Genomic DNA, 17,162 nt, shown 5'->3' on the forward strand with positions numbered 1-17,162 from the left:
TGAGTGCTTGATAAGTACAGCGTGGCTCAGTGGAAAGAGCACGGGCTTGGAAGTCAGAGGTCATGGGTTCAAATCCCAGCTCCGCCACTTGTCAGCTGTGTGACTTTGGGCAAGTCACTTAACTTCTTTGTGTCTCAGTTCCCTCATATGTAAAATGGAGATTAAAACTGTGAGCCCCAGGTGGGACAACCTGATCACCCTGTATCCTCCCCAGTGCTTAGAACAGTGCTTTGCACATAGTAAGTGCTTAACAAATGCCATTATTATTATTATTAGGTGTGGTTGTCTGACACCCAGGTGACAAGGACCAGGATTTTTATATATCAACAGCTGTCTGCCATTACAAGAACCCAGTCTCAGGTTTACTCCTAAGAAGCAGCAGCATGGTGTAGTGAATAGAGCATGGTCCTGGGAGTCAGAAGGTTATGTGTTCTAATCCTGACTGTGCCACTTGTCTGCTGTGTGACCTTGGGCAAGTCATTTCACTTCTCTGGGCTTCAGTTACCTCATCTGTAAAATGGGAACTGAGGATGTGAGCCCCATGTGGGACAGGAACTGTGTCCAACATGATAAATTTATATCTACCCCCATGCTTAGTACAGTACTTGGCACATAGTAAGTGCTTAACAAATACCACAATTATTATTATTCCTAAAACACTCACCTCTTCACTCTCAAGAACCCAAGGACCTGTACGCAATTCAATGATTTACTGAGGAAACCACCAGATGAAGCAGTTATTGCTGTTGATAACCTCAACTACAACCCTTAAAGTTCTCTGACCTCAACATGATTCCTCAATCCCCACCCTCTAATCAGCGCATCCCTATCCTCCCTTCCCAGCACCCTTCCTCTTCCTCTCCCCCACCCCATTCTTATCATCCTGTTCCAGCACTGCCTTTATTCACCCTCCCCCTGTGCAGGCCCCCATTAGCTCACAACCATCCAAGCCCACCCCAGCCCTCACGATGTCCATTTCCCCACTACACCCTCCACATCTTCAGCCAAATGTGGCCTGTGGAACCCCCGCTCCATCAGGGGAAGCTCCCCTTCCACCTTAACCTGTTCCTGACCCAGTCACTGCCCCTCTTTGCCATCACTGAAATCTGGCTCTCTCCAAATGACACGGTCTCCCCTGCTGCACTCACTAGAGGGGGCCTCATCTTTTTTTTTTTTGATGGCATTTATTAAGCACTTACTATGTGCATAGCACTGTTCTAGGTGTACAAGGTGATCAGGTTGTCCCATGGGGGGCTCACAGTCTTAATCCCCATTTTATAGATGAGCTAACTGAGGCACAGAGAAGTTAAGTGACTTGCCCAAAGTCACACAGCTGACAAGTGGTGGAGCCGGGATTTGAACCCATGACCTCTGAGTCCAAAGCCCGGGCTCTTTCCACTGAGCCACGCTGCTTTTCATCTTCTCCCACTCCCCCAGACTCACTGGGAAAGGAGGAGGTGTTGACTTCCTTCTTATGCCCCAATGCCGCTTTCGCACCATTCCACCTCCCCCACCCCTTTTTTTCCCTTCCTTTGAAGCCTATATCATCCACCTCTACTTCCCACTCCAGATCCTAATCATGGTCATCTACTGTCCACCCCCAAGCCCCACCTCCGGCTTTTTGAATCATTTTGATCCTGTTCTCACATTCCTTCTCTCCCCATCTTTACATTGGTCCTTGGGCATCTCAATAGTCACATAGATGTAACTGATGACCCTTCTGCTTCCCACTTTCTTTCACTCCTCAAGTCCACTGACCTCTTGCTCCCACCCAGCTCACCCACTTACCAACTTGGACACACACTCAATCTCATCATCTCCAGTCACTGTACAGTCTCTGAAATCCCTCTATCTACCACAACCTCTTCACCTACCTTCTCTCCCACATACCTACTCCTCGCAAATCTGTCCTGTTCTCCCATAGAGACCTCCGATATTTGGACCCAAAATATCTCGACATCATACCCCATTTAGCTTCCATGCCCAAACTTCCTTACCTTGATAACCAAATTGATGCCCTCAACAGCACTGTCTTTACTGAACTCAACTGACTCACTCCCCTATCCCTTCATCAATCTCCTATCATTAACCCATAGCCCTGGATCACCTCCACTTTCCTTTGATACTGTGCACAAGCTGCAGAGCGTTACTGCGGGAAATCTAGATATCAGACCGACCTTGTCCACCTCAAGTTCATCATTGCATGTTTTAACTCTGCCCAGCAAAATTATTTCTCCATCCTTCTTGACACTCATTCCCATAGCCCTCACCAGTTGTTTCAGACATCTAACTCCCTCCTCAAATCCTCTGCCTCCCTGCCTCCCCCATCTCTTTCCCATGATGATCTGGCCACCTACTTTACTGAGAAAATTGAAATTGTCAGGTATGATCTCCCTAAAATCTCCCCTGCTCCTCTCTAGTCACTCCCTGCTCCTGCCCATTCTTCAACACTCCCATCTTTCCCAGAAGTATCTCAAGGGGAAAGTAGCCTTCTCTCAAAATCCACCCCATCCACTTGGACATCCGACCCCATTCCCTCACATTTTATGAAGCACTTGCCCCCTCCCTTCTTCCCTCCCTGACTGCCATCTTCAACTCTTCACTCTCCAGTGGCTTTTTACCCACTGCTTTTAAACAAGACCATATCTCCCTTCCTGAAAAAAACCCTCCCTTTACCCGACGGCTCCCTCCAGTTATCGCCCCATCTCTCTCCTACCATTCCTCTCCACAATCCTTGAGCAAGCTTCCTACACCGGCTGCCTCAAGTTCCTCTCCTCCAATTCTCTCCTTGACTTCCTCCAATCCAGCTTCTGTCCCCTTCACTCCACAGAAGCCACCCTCCTAAAGGTCACCAATGATCTCCTTCTTGCCAAATCCAATGGCCTCCTCTACTCCATCCGAATCCTCCTTGACTTCTTTGTTGCCTTTGACAGTCGACCATTCCTTTCTCCTGGAAACATTATCCAACCTCAGCTTCTCTGACATTGTCCTCTCCTGGTTCTCCTCCTATCTCTCTGGCCGCTCATTCTCAGTCTCTTTCACGGGCTCCTTCTCTGCCACCCATCCCCTAACTGTGGGGGGTCCCTCAAGGTTCAATTCTGGGTCCCCTTCTTTTCTCCATCTACACCCACTCCCTTGGAAAACTCATTTGCTCACACGGCTTCAACTATCATCTCTATGCTGATGACACCCAAATCTACATCTCCAGCCCTGATATCTCTCCCTCTCTGCAATCTCACATTTACTCCTGCCTTCATGCCATCTCCACTTGGATCTCCTCCTGTCACCTCAAACTTAATATGGCTAAAACTGAACTTCTCATCTTCCTACCCAAACCCTGTCCTCCCACTCACTTTCCAATCACTGTTGATGGCACAGCCATCCTTCCTGTCTCACAAGCCCATAACCTTGGCATTATCCTTCTTGACTCCACTCTTTCTCATTCCACCCACCTAGTCAAGCCATCACTAAATCCTGTCAGTTCAACCTTCACAACGTCGCCAAAATCTGCCCTGTCCCCTCTGTCCAAACTACTACCACATTAATGCGGTACCAAATTACTACCACAGTAGAGAAGCAGTATGGCTTAGTGGAAAGAGCATGGGCTTGGAAGTCAGAGGTCGTGGGTTCTAATCATGTCTCTGCCACTTGTCTGCTGTGTGACCTTGGGCAAGCCACTTAACTTCTCTGCGCCTCAGTTACCTCATCTGTGAAATGGGGGTTAAGACTGTGAGCCCCACATGGGACAACCTGCTTACCTTGTACATCACTTAGAACAGTGTTTGGCACATAGTAAGCACTTAACAAATACCATAATTATTATTATTAATAATAATACAAGCACTTATCCTATCCCACCTTGATTATTGTATCAGCCTTCTTGCTGACCTCCCTCCCTCCTGTGTCTCCCCACTCCAGTCTATACTCCTTTTTGCTGCCCGAATCATTTTCCTTCATAAACATTCAGACCGTTTCCCCACTCCTAAAGAAACTTCAGTGGTTGCCCATCCAACTCAGTATCAGACAAAAACTCCTTGCCATTGGCTTTAAAGCAGTTAATCACCTTGCCCCCTCCAACCTCACCTAGCTACTCTCCTACTACAACTCAGCCCGCACACTTCGTTCCTCTAATGCTAACCTTCTCACTGTACCTCGATCTCATCTATCTCACTGCTGAGCTCTTGCCCAAATCCTACCTCTTGCCTGGAATGCCCTCCCTCCTCATATCAGACAGATAACTGCACTCCCCCACTTCAAAACCTTATTGAAGGCACATCTCCTCCAAGAAGCCTTCCCTAAGCCCTCCTCGCCTCTTCTCCCATTCCCTTCCATGTCACTCTTACTTGTTCCTTCATTCATCCTCCCTCCCATCTCCACAGCACCGATCTGTAATTTATTTATTTATTCATTTATTTATATTAAAGTCTGTCTCCCCCTCTAGACTGTGAGCTCTTTGTGGGCAGAAATGTGTTTGTTCTTATACTGTTCTCTCCCAAGCGGTTAGTATAGTGATTTGCACACAGTAAGTGCTCAATAAATATGATTGAATGAATTAATTAATAATAATAGCATTTATTAAGTGCTTACTATGTGCAAAGCACTATTCTAAACGCTGGGGAGGTTACAGGGTGAACAGGTTGTCCCACGTGGGACTCACAGTCTTAATCCCCATTTTACATATGAGGTAACTGAGGCCCAGAGAGGTTAAGTGACTTGCCCAAAGTCACAGAGCTGACAAGTGGCAGAGCCGGGATTTGAACCCATGACCTCTGACTCCAAAGCCCGTGCTCTTTCCACTGAGCCACGCTGCTTCTCATAAGTTTTCCAAGTGCTTAGTACAGTGCTCTGCACACAGTAAGCACTTGATAAATTAAATTGATAAATGCAATCGAATGAATGAATGAATGACTGTAAATTCCTTGAGCCCAGGGATGGTGTCTACCAACTGTATCGTGTTCTACTCCCCCAAGCACTTGCTACGGCGCTCTGCATAAAGTGAGCGTGTAACACATGTTATTGATTGATTGATTCATTCATTCATTCATTCATTCAATCTCCAAGATCCGTTCTTTCCTCTCCATCCAAACTGCTACCTTGCTGGTTCAATCTCTCATCCTATCCTGTCTTGATTACTGCATCAGCCTCCTCTCTGATCTCCCATCTTCCTGTCTCTCCCCACTTCAGTCTATACTTCACTCTGCTGCCTGGATTATCTTTGTACAGAAACGCTCTGGGCATGTTACTCCATTCCTCAAAAATCTCCAGTGGCTGACTGTCAACCTACGAATCAAGCAAAAACTCCTCACTCAAAGCGTTCCATCACCTTGCCCCTTCCTACCTCACCTCACTTCTCTCCTTCTACATCCCAACCTGTATACTTTGCTCCTCTAGTGCTAATCTTCTCACTGTCCCTGATCTCGCCTGTCTCACCACTGACCCCTAGCCCATGCCCTGCCTCTGGCCTGGAACGTCCCCCCTCCTCAAATCTGACAATTACTCTCTCTCCCTTCAAAGCTTTATTGACGGCACATCTCCTCCAAGAGGCCTTCCCAGACTAAGCCCCACTTTTCCTCATCTCCCACTCCCTCTGCATTGCCCTGACTTGCTCCTTTTGCCCTTCCCCACACCTCCCCACCCCCAGCTCCACAGGGCTTATGTATATATCTATAATTTGTATTGATTTGTGTTGATGTCTGTCTCACTCCCTCTAGACTGCAAGCTCATTGTGGGTAGGGAATGACACTGTTTATTGTTGCATTGTACTTTCCCAAGCACTTAATACAGTGCTCGGCACACAGTAAGCACTTAATAAATACAATTGAATGCATGAATCAATCAGTCATATTTATTATAGCACAGGCCATTGCACTCAGGAGATGCTCAATAAATACCATTATTCCTGTTACTATTAGGACTACTGAAACTCTCCAATCAAACATGAAACCCTAATGGCATAATGCATCAAGTACAAATTTCATAGGGCCAAAAAAAAAATCAATGTTTCCCCATTTCTAAACTCTCTGACCCTAAGTCTCCCAGCAGGGCCAGAAGTGCGAGCTTACAGAAATGCACCGGGTTATTCTCTGCCCTCTTGCCCTTCCTCAGGAGCAGGTCAACTTCACCACATTTGTTCCACCACCACATTGGCTCAACATGTTTCTGACTAGAGGATAAAGTCCCTGTGGGTTCACTATGGCACCATGATTCATCCAGTCCCTTCTGGGCCCAGTCAGGGCCACCACAGAGTAAGATTCAGACTAGGAGATCTGTGAGAAGGGTGGACCAGTCCCTGGAATATTGAGAAATCCCCACCCCTAACTACATGATGATTTATGCTTCTTCCCAGGTGTCTCTGAGGCTCACTTTGGTCTCATAGATCTATCACTGGGAAGTGAAAAGTTTGGGTTCTCCTTCCATATCAGACCCAGCCTCAGTGGGAGAGATGCAACAGGATGGGCATTCTGAGTCGTTTAAGAGGAATTCTCAAATATGGTTGCTTTCTGTTTGTGGTTTTCTCTGAGCACCCCTGTCTGTTGTGATTGAAAGTTTCGCTGAAAGCCCCAGGAACTAGGGTGAGATTTCTGTAAAATAACTTGCCTTTGATTTGGGGAATAATAATAATATTTAAATGCTTACTATGGGTCAAGTACTATTCTAAGCCACAGGATAGATACAAATTAATCAGTTTGAACACAGTCCCTGTCCCACTTGGGGCTCACGGTCTAAGTAGGAAGGAAGAAGAGGTATTGAATCCTCATTTTGCAGATGAGAAAACTGAGGCACAGAGAAGTTAAGTGACTTGGCCAAAGTCACACAGCAGGCAAGTGGCAGAGCTGGGATTAGAACCCAGATCCTCTGACTCCCGGGTCTGGACTTTTCCCACTAAGCCATGCTGCTTCCAACCCTGAAATATGAGTCTGTGGATGGACTCACTGTAGATGAGAAGTCTTCAGATGGGATGCAACATGGCCTAATGATGATGGCATTTATTAAGCACTTACTATGTGCAAAGCACTGTTCTAAGCACTGGGGAGGTTACAAGGTGATCAGGTTGTCCCACGGGGGGCTCACACTCTTAATCCCCATTTTACAGATGAGGTAACTGAGGCCCAGAGATGTGAAGTGACTTGCCCAAAGTCACACAGCTGACAATTGGCAGAGCCGGGATTTGAACCAACCCATGACCTCTGACTCCAAAGCCCATGCTCTTTCCACTGAGCCAAGCTGCATGGACCTGAGAGATGGAGGACTCTTCCTCGCCCCCCCGCCACCCCAATCCTGGCTCCACTATTTTCCTGCTATGTGACCTTTGTCAAGTCATTCAACTTCTCTGTGCTTCAGTATCTTCGACTGCAAAATGGGGATTCAATACCTATTCTCTCTCCTACTTAGACTTTGAGCCCCATGTGGGACAGGGACTCTATCCAACCTGATTAATATGGATCTAGCCCGGCGCTTAGAACATAGTAAGTGCTTAACAAATAACATTTCAAAACATTCACTACTGACTCCCCTGAGGCCTAACATGCTGCGTGACATTATGGCCCAGGAATGTTCAATGGAGGTGGGCTTTGCTAAGAGGGGCTGGAAGGGATGGGAGAAATTGGGGCTTGCCCCTCCTCTTACTGTATAAGTACCTCTTTTTGCCTGTGTTGCCTGAAATTCTAGTGACAAATATCTGAAGGGATTCAGAGAAAGGGTGGGGTTCCCGAGTGGGTCAACAGGAACCAGTCCTGATACATACCTGGGTATTCAGAGACCCTGACAAGTGGCAGGGTGGACAGCACTACCTCCAATCGAGGGTGGGGTCAGCCTTTTCATACTTTCGGAATGACAAGCCTCTGCCTTTCTCCTTCAGAAAATAAAGTTTATTGCCAGGCCGCAGTCCTCCCATCCCACCACCTGGCAATACCCGCAATACCCGGGCTAGAAGGGATTCTTCAAATCCAGTCTCCGGGTCATTCCTATAAATGATTTATAGTAATGTCTACCTCCTCCTCTAGGCCCCTTTCAGGGTCGCACTTGGAGAGTTTCCAGAACTCTATCAGTCTCGACTATGGGAGGGAGAGTCAAGCAGAGGCCTACCCATTCCATTCCTAGCTTGGGCAGTGGCTACCGAGTGGAAGGCACTCTGCGTCAAGTCAAAACTCACCTGTGCTGGGCAGCAGCAGCATGGGAGAGAGTCGAGGGTGGAGACTCAAGTTTACCGCGTGGAAGGAGGCAATGGTAAACCACTTCCAGATTTTTCCCAAGAAAACTCTATGGACCCACTAACAGAACAATTGCAGTTGGAGGTGGAGCATTCTGGGAGAGATGTGTCCATGGCGTCGCTATGGGTCGGAGATGACTCGATGGCATAAGACAAGACAAGACCTACTCTAAACTGTAAGCTCGTTGCAGGCAGGGTACAGGTCTACCAACTCTGTTGTACTGTACTCTCCCAAGTGCTTAGTACAGTGCTCTATTTATTCTAACAGTTTTGACACCTGTCTACATGTTTGGTTTTGTTGTCTGTCTCCCCCTTCTAGACTGTGAGCCCATTGTTGGGTAGGGACCGTCTCTATATGTTGCCGACTTGTACTTCCCAAGCGCTTAGTACAGTGCTCTGCACACAGTAAGTGCTCAATAAATATGACTGAATGAATGAAAACTCTGCATACAGTAAGTGCCCAATAATTGATTGATTGATGGGGTGGCTACTTGACTTTGGTGGAGAGGGAAGGGGCCGGGAGAGGAGGTCAGACACTGAGAGACTGAGGGTCAGGGCTGAGGTCACAACTAGTGAAGGGCAGAGCTGGGGACAGAAGCTAGGAGTCCTGCATTGCATCAGAGACCACAGGCTAGGCCATCAGTTCAGTTAATGGTATTCACTAAGTGCTTACTGTGTGTGGAGCACTGTGTTAAGCCCTTGGGAGAGTACAATAGATAATAATTGGGGTATTTGTTAAGTATTTACTATGTGCCAGGCACTGTACTAAGCACTGGGGTAGATAAAAGCAAATTGTGTTGGACATAGTCCCTGTCCCACATAGGGCTCACAGTCTTAATGCCCATTTTACAGATGAGGTAACTGAGGCATCCAAATGGTCATGTGGGAGGTGGAGACCCATGGGTCTTCCTACCTCTCTGAGACCCACTGTACCATCCCCTGGCCCTTCAGAACTCCCTCCTCACCAAGGATCCCTCGCTTCTCAACACAGTGTAACCCAAACAGGTACAAACTCAAAGACAAAGCCCTGAGGACTGCAAGACCTGAGACCTGCGATCTAATCGTGATTCATCTGCAGATTAAACCGCGGAGAGTTGAACAAATCAGTTCTTCATTCTGGGCCTTGCCTGGTACCTGGCACATAGGAAATAGAATCTCTGCTCCTTGCTTTCCCCGTGGGCCAACTGAAGAACAAGTGAGATAGGACCCATTAAAGGATTACAGGCTCTTGGAACGCAAGGCTGGTGAGAAACTCAGGGTGGTGTTTTTTAGGCAACCTGGAAGCCAACTCAGAGCTTTCAAGTCCAGGTTAACTGGTCCCCAAGCCCAAGCAAGTTCTGGTGGGCTTATCCTAGAGAGGGTGTCTTGCAGGGACAGCAGTTGCCAAAGTCCAAAGCATATAGCATGGAACAGGGAATGTGTCTGCTAATTCTGTTGTATTGTTCTTTCCCAAGTGCTTAGTACAATGTTCTGCACACAGTAAATGCTCAACAAATATGATCGATTGATGATTGACAGGGTGTAACTCCTAGCTCCGCCACATCACCCTTCTTCCTTGCAGCTGTCAGTCAGTCGTATTTATTGAGTGCTTACTGTGTGCAGAGCACTGTACTAAACCCTTGGGAGAGTACAATGCAACAATATAACGGGCACATTCTCTGCCCACAAAGAGCCTTCTGGTCCTGAGCCCCCCAACCCATCCAACCCCTCTCCCCATTGACCCCAGGAATTCTCACACCAGGCCTACCCACCCACTGTCATAATGAATAAGGTACCATTTTGGACAGAGAAATGGGAATTGGGTAGCATAGAGTCTCCAGACATTTAGGGTGCCAGTAAGGGGGCATTAAGCTCAGGTGATACAATGTGATATCCCAAAGGGGGTGATAGACCCAAGGGGGTAGGTCTAAAGGCTGACAAGGTAAATTAGGAGTGAGGACTGATTACAACCTTTGCTACAGCCCCACTCCATGTCTCGGAGCCCTTCGCTTAATCCCGAGGGGGCTGAGTTTAATGTGCTTTTGACACTTTCAGTGTGAAAATTCCACCCAAGTGCAATGATTGTGAAAGACATTAAGGACTTCACATTAAGTGTCCAGAGGCAAACAGCAAATGCTTTAACAGCATCACCCGGAAATTGTCATCTACAGTATCCAAAGGCACCTCAGTGAACCTTGCTAAAGGAAGGGTTGGCCTCTGTCAGTGTCAGAGAGGATTTTCTGCACAATCACTTCTCCTCCAAGGCAGGTGAGTCACTGAGTCAATTAGTTCAAGGCTAAACACAAATCAATATCTGTTTGACACCCGAGGTGGGATAGCACCCAGAAAGAGAGGAATTTGACAGACAAATGATTCAAATGAGCCCAACTCAGAGGTTCCCTGCAGAAGAGACTTGGATTCCAGTGAGACAAAACAGCATTGCTTTGGCCAAGAGGATACTTAATAATAATAATGATGGCATTTGTTAAGCGCTTACTATGTGCAAAGCACTGTTCTAAGCACTGGGGGGATACAAGGTGATCAGGTTGTCCCACGTGGGGCTCACAGTCTTCATCGCCATTTTACAGATGAGGGAACTGAGGCACAGAGAAGTGAAGTGACTTGCCCAAAGTCACACAGCTGACAAGTGGCAGAGCCGGGATTAGAACCCATGATCTCTGGCTCCCAAGCCCGGGCTCTTTCCACGGAGCCATGCTGCTTCTCTAATCACTTGTAATCCAGAGCTACTCTCTGAGGTCCTGTATCTTTCTTGTTTCAGCTAAACTGTCCTGCCCATCCCGTTCCCCCGCTACCTTGCCTTCTCTACTCCCATAGGCAGGGAACTTGACCTGAGCATCCAGAGGAAGAGTTCAGTTCAGGATCCAGGAGTTTTGCCCCACACCACTTAAGTACATAAGTATAATTTATTTCAGTGTCTGTCACCCCTCTAGACTGTAAGCTTCTTGTAGGCAGGGAACGTGTCTACCAACTCTGTCATATTGTATCTACTCATTCATTCATTCAATCATATTTAATGAGTGCTTACTGTGTGCAGAGCACTGTACTAAATGCTTGGAAAAGTAGAATACAGCAATAAACATTGCTCACAACGAGCTCACAGTCTAGAGGAGGGGAGACAGACATCAATACAAGTAAATAAAGTTACAGATATGTACATAAGTGCTGTGGGGCTGGGAGGAGGGAAGAGAAAAGGGAGCAAGTTAGGGCAAAGCAGAAGGGAGTGGGAGATGAGGAAAAGTGGGGCTTAGTCTGGGGAGGCCTCTTGGAGGAGATGTGCCTTCATTAAGGCTTTGAAGCGGGGGGGGGGGGTAATTGTCAGATTTGAGGAAGGAGGTCAGCGGTGAGACAGGGGAGATCGAGGCACAGTGAGAAGGTTAGCACTAGAGGAGTGAAGTGTGCAGGTTGGGTTGTAGGAATGTGTCGGTATATTGTAGTGTTGTACTCTCCCAAGCACTTAGTTCAGTGCTCTGCACACAGTAAATGCTCCTCACTGTACCTCGTTCTCGCCTGTCCCGCTGACAATCCCTGGCCCACGTCCTCCCCCTTGCCTGGAATGCCCTCCCTCCACACATCTGCCAAGCTAGCTCTCTTCCTCCCTTCAAAACCCTACGGAGAGCTCACCTCCTACAGGAGGCTTTCCCAGACTGAGCCCCCTTTTTCCTCTCCTCCTCCCCATCCCCCCCGCCCTACCTCCTTCCCCTCCCCACAGCCCCTGTATATATATTTGTACAGATTTATTACTCTATTTTACTTGTACATATTTACTATTCTATTTATTTTGTTAATGATGTGCATCTAGCTTTATTTCTATTTATTCTGATGACTTGACACCTGTCCACATGTTTTGTTTTGTTGTCTCCCCCTTCTAGACTGTGAGCCCGCTGTTGGGTAGGGACCGTCTCTATATGTTGCCAACTTGTACTTCCCAAGCGCTTAGTACGGTGCTCTGCACACAGTAAGCGCTCAATAAATATGATTGAATGAAATATGACTGAATGAAAGAATGAATAGAAGGAGAGAAGCAAGGTGAGGTAGGAAGGGGAAAGGTGATGGAGTGCTTTAAAGTCAGTGGTGAGGAGTTTTTGTTTGATACGGTGGTGGATGGGCAACCAATGGAATTTTTTGAGGAGCAAGGTGACAAGTCCTGAACTTTTTTGTAGAAAAATGATCCGGGCAGCAGAGTGAAATATGGACTGGAGTGGGGAGAGACAGGAGGCTCCCAAGCACTTAGTACAGTGCTCTGCATACTGTAGGTGCTCAATAAATACCAATGATTGATTGATTAACTGGAATAGTTAAGGCCTAGCTGCTTGGACAGATTACTGGCAGTGCTATTTCTGCAATGGCATTTTCTTTGCCTAAATGCCAGAGAATGCAGTATTTGCAAAGTCTGTCATATGCAACAACAGCAAAGTGTTCTTTGTAATCATGCAAATACTTGTTAGCCCGGGGCCCACACAACTCCTTCCTTCCCCAGTTCTCCATCCAAGCAGTTATCCCACAGCAAGCAACCCCCATTATGTAAATAATAATTAATAATAATAATGTAATAATAATAATGGTACTTATCAAGCGCTTACTATGTGCCCAGCACTGGATACAAATTAATCAGGTTGGACACCATCTCTGTCCCACATGGGGCTCACGCTCTTAATCCCCATTTTACAGATGAGGTAACTGAGGCCCAGAGAAGTGAAATGACTTGCCCAAGGTCACACCACAGACATGTGGCAGAGCCGGGTCTAGAACCCAGGTCCTTCAGAATCCCAGGCCCGTGCTCTATCCACTAAGCCAATGCTCCTTCAATAAACCTGAGTTTATTGGCTGGGTCCCCACAGACTCTTGTCCCCCAGAAAAGCCCCCCCCCCCCCCCCCCCCACCAAGAGGGCCTTAGCATGAGAGCCTGGGGGCAAAAAGCACCTCCTGCTCTCTGGCTCACATTTAGTCTCCCACTGTTTGTGTGTGACCCCTGCCCAGAGGTTGGAGTGATGTTGGCCACTTGTTTCTCTGCCCACGCTATCCACTGCACTGACTTTATAATGGCATTTATTAAGCGCTTACTATGAGCAAAGCACTGTTCAAAGCGCTGGGGAGGTTACAAGGTGATCAGGTTGTCATTCATTCATTCATTCAATCATATTTATTGAGCGCTTACTGTGTGCAGAGCACTGTACTAAGCGCTTGGGAAGTACAAGTTGGCAACATACTGAGACGGCCCCTACCCAACAGCGGGCTCACAGTCTAGAAGGCGGAGAACAGGGGGCTCACAGTCTTAATCCCCATTTTATAGATGAGGTAACTGAGGCCCAGAGAAGTTAAGTGACTTGCCCAAAGTCACACAGCTGACAATTGGCAGAGTCAGCATTCGAACCCATTACCTCTGACTCCAAAGCCCATGCTCTTTCCATTGAGCCACGCTGCTTCTCTACTTACTGACTTCTCTACTGACTGACTTCTCTTCTATACTGACTTAGCTGGAGCTAGCATGATGAGTTTCTCAATCAATCGATCAATCGTATTTATTGAGCGCTTACTATGTGCAGAGCACTGTACTAAGCGCTTGGGAAGTACAAATTGGCAACATATACAGTCCCTACCCAACAGTGGGCTCACAGTCTAAAAGATTACTAAAAATCATCACCTTTGCCACTATGCAAAGAAGCAGCATGGCTCAGTGGAAAGAGCACGGGCTTTGGAGTCAGCGGTCAGGGGTTCAAATCCCAGCTCTGCTGCTTGTTAGCTGTGTGACTTTGGCCAAGTCACTTAACTTCTCTGGGCCTCAGTTACCTCATCTGTAAAATGGGGATTAAGACTGTGAGCCCCCCGTGGGACAACCTGATCACCTTGTGTCCTCCCCAGTGCTTAGAACAGTGCTTTGCACATAGTAAGTGCTTTATAAATGCCATCATTATTATTATTATTACACATGTCTGGTTGCTAGGGCAAGGGCACAGGTTAGCTAACAGGTGGACAACTTCTCCCCTATGGCTGCGGGCTTCTGGTCAATTTCCAGTTGGTGTTCTGTCCATCTCATTATTATCTTGGAATACTGCAATCCCTGATCATACAATCCTATTGTTATCTGGGGGAGTGGGTTCCCCTAGAAATGGTCCCTCCTCTTGCACCCCGCCCCCGTCAGGGACATCTCAACATTAACCCTTTCTTTCCCAAACAATAATCCTCTCTGCCAGTGTAGAAAGTGTATCTCAAGCATGGGATAGAAAGGAGGTCCAGGGGGGAAAGATTAAAGAGTTTGGGGATTATGTAGCATGGAGAAGAGATGACTAATAGTTACTTAATGTATTAATATTTTTGAATTTAGCAATTATTTTGTGTCAAGAACAGTGCTTGGCACATACTAAGCACTTACTAAATACCATCATTATTATTATTGTTATTATTCTAAAAACGATCTGTAAGTTCTCCAATCCCTCTGAGGACAGAAGAGGAGGAAATGGGTTTTAATTAAAGCAGAAAAGATTTCAGTTAGACATATGGAAAAACTTAATTTCCAGGCTGACAAAACACTGAAACAGACTATTTTAGGACTAAATCTCTACAGAATAAAAATAGACAGATATCTGTCCTAGTTGGACACATCATTCTCCTTCCTGGATATTCACCTACTTGGAGGCAGGGGGCTAGATCAGATGGCCTCTAGAGAAGACTTCCAGCTCTCAGAATAGCAGCAAGGTCCATTGGAGAGAGCATGAGCCTGGAAATCAGAGAACCTCAGTTCTAATCCCGGCTCTGCCACTTGCCTCCTGTGGTGACCTTGGGCAAGTCACTGAACTTCTGGGTCCCTCAGTTCCCTCACTTGTAAAATAGGGATTTGATACCCGTTCTCCTTCCTATTTAGGTGTGAGCCCCATGTGGGAAAGAGACTGTAATCAGGTTGTCCCACGTGGGGCTCACAGTCTCAATCCCCATTTTACAGATGAGGTAACTAAGGCACAGAGAAGTTAAGTGGCTTGCCCAAGGTCATACAGCAGACGAGTGGCAGAGCTGGGATTAGAACCCATGTCCTCTGACTCCCAATCCCGCACCCTTTCCACTAAGCCATGCTGCTTCTCTGCATGATAGATGATAAGTGCTAATTGGGTTATTGCCGATTAAGTTTCCTGGCTCCTCTGTGCCTTAGTTTTCTGGGTTTTAGTTTAAGGATAATCCTAATTACTGCCAATTTCAAGTCTAATAAAAGACAATCTCTGGTAGGCTGTAAATTCTTAAAAATAATACAGAATTTCTTATAAGAAATTTTTGGAGCTGTGTGACCTAAGGGCTTGGGAATCAGAGGACCCGGGTTTTAGTCCCAGCTCTGTCACTTGCCTGCTGTACAACCTTGGACAAATTGCTTCACTTCTCTGTGACTCAGTTTGCTTATCTGTAAAATGGGATTTAAATACCTGTTCTCCCTCCTACTTAGGCTGTGAGCCCCTTGTGGGACAGGGACTGTGTCTAATGATTAACTTGTATCTACCCCAGTGTTTAGAATGGTGCCTGACACATAGTAAATACCTACCAAATACCATAATTCTTATTATTATTATTGTTATTAATAAGAGTGATTATTATTGCTGCATCTATCACAGGCTCCAATTCCAGAAAAGGGGATGCTAGGTGTGTTAAAACTTCAAGCATTTGGGTCTGATAAGTTTCAGGAACTGATAAATCGGGAACCTTCAAGAAGCAGCAGAAATGTGTGGGTAGCATGGATAAGGAATCGAGAGTCTTGGGCTTTAGGCCCCTGACTTGCTGGGTGACCTTGGGTTATCGTCTTGGCCTTCTCCAGTTGGGGGATGGTAATGGAAACGTCTTTGACGTTCATCCAACAGCAACCTAAGCTCGCCCCATCTTGGGTGTAACAGTCTATTATCAATGACGCATGGTGAGTGAGGAAGGACTCCTTGGTTTTCAAAAACTGTGGACACCCTATCAATCACACTGGTTAGTTTCCTGTTTGGAGGCCCAGGTGAGGATAAATTCAGTTACTGAGAAGAACAGGACATTGTTTCAGGCAGCACTGAGCAAATATTTCCTTTTTTCTAGGGAGCTGTGGAGTGTGAATCAAGGTACCCTGAAACTTTGCACAAGCTGATCTGACCCCTGACGCCCCCACCCCACCCTAACTCCAGCCCTGGGCTTAGCTCCAGAAAAAATAAAGGAGGTTTGGACAAGAGAAAGGAGAAAGATTCTACCCTGCCCTGTATCATCTGTCTATGTCAAACCCCTCAGAGGATGACTTCAAACTGGAACATGAACAGCCTGCTCACTAGCATTTTAAAGACCCCGAGCCCCACTAAGCACAGACCCTTCAGGGCAACCCAGAAAATGACCCAGCCAAATGGACATACTTTCCCAACCCTGCCCATGTACAACCATTCAGAGATGATGAATCATCTTTACATGCCAGCGGCAGTTTCTCACTTCCTTCATGATTACTAATTTCCAATTCCTTTCAGTATCCTGGGGATACTGAATCTTTTCCTACTGTAAGAATGGAATGCTCTAGAAGAGCCTTTTAACGGTAATAGGCCTCCAGTTTTTCTTCAGCCCTGTCTCCAAAGGGCAGTTCACAGCCGTGGAGGGAATGAGGAAAGGAAGGAAGGAGAGTGGGGGGAGAAAGCTCCCCCCCCCACCCCACCCCGGCCTGGAGAGGCTCCCAAGGGAGGCTGTGGACTCTCCTTCTGTGGAGATGGGTACAAATGGGATGGTCCAAGGAAATGGGGCTGAATTGATTCAGATACCAATCCAGACAGGAAGGGGCGGGGGAGAGAGGGGGAGACGTTGGACTGCCTATTGAAGGCCAAGTGATACTGACCCTGGGAGCCACAAAAAATCCTTCTGAAATCTGAAGGCTTCAAGACCTAAGGGGCTGGTGAGTGGAAGTGGGCATTCTGAAAGAAGTGTGTCATTCTAGCACAGGCCAGTCTGACCTTAGAGTGGGTGGGGA

At 46.9% G+C, this 17,162-nt stretch overlaps 1 non-coding gene across 1 annotated transcript; it reads left to right on the top strand.

Moving 5' to 3' along the window:
• The first annotated feature begins 8,004 nt into the window (after nucleotides 1-8,004).
• Nucleotides 8,005-8,142, top strand: LOC119949761. The gene has a single exon (XR_005457298.1). It is a non-coding gene; the product is annotated as a small nucleolar RNA SNORA7 (small nucleolar RNA).
• Nucleotides 8,143-17,162: the final 9,020 nt, after the last annotated feature.

The sequence above is a fragment of the Tachyglossus aculeatus genome, chromosome X2, assembly GCF_015852505.1.
Source record: "Tachyglossus aculeatus isolate mTacAcu1 chromosome X2, mTacAcu1.pri, whole genome shotgun sequence".
Lineage (NCBI taxonomy): Eukaryota > Metazoa > Chordata > Mammalia > Monotremata > Tachyglossidae > Tachyglossus > Tachyglossus aculeatus.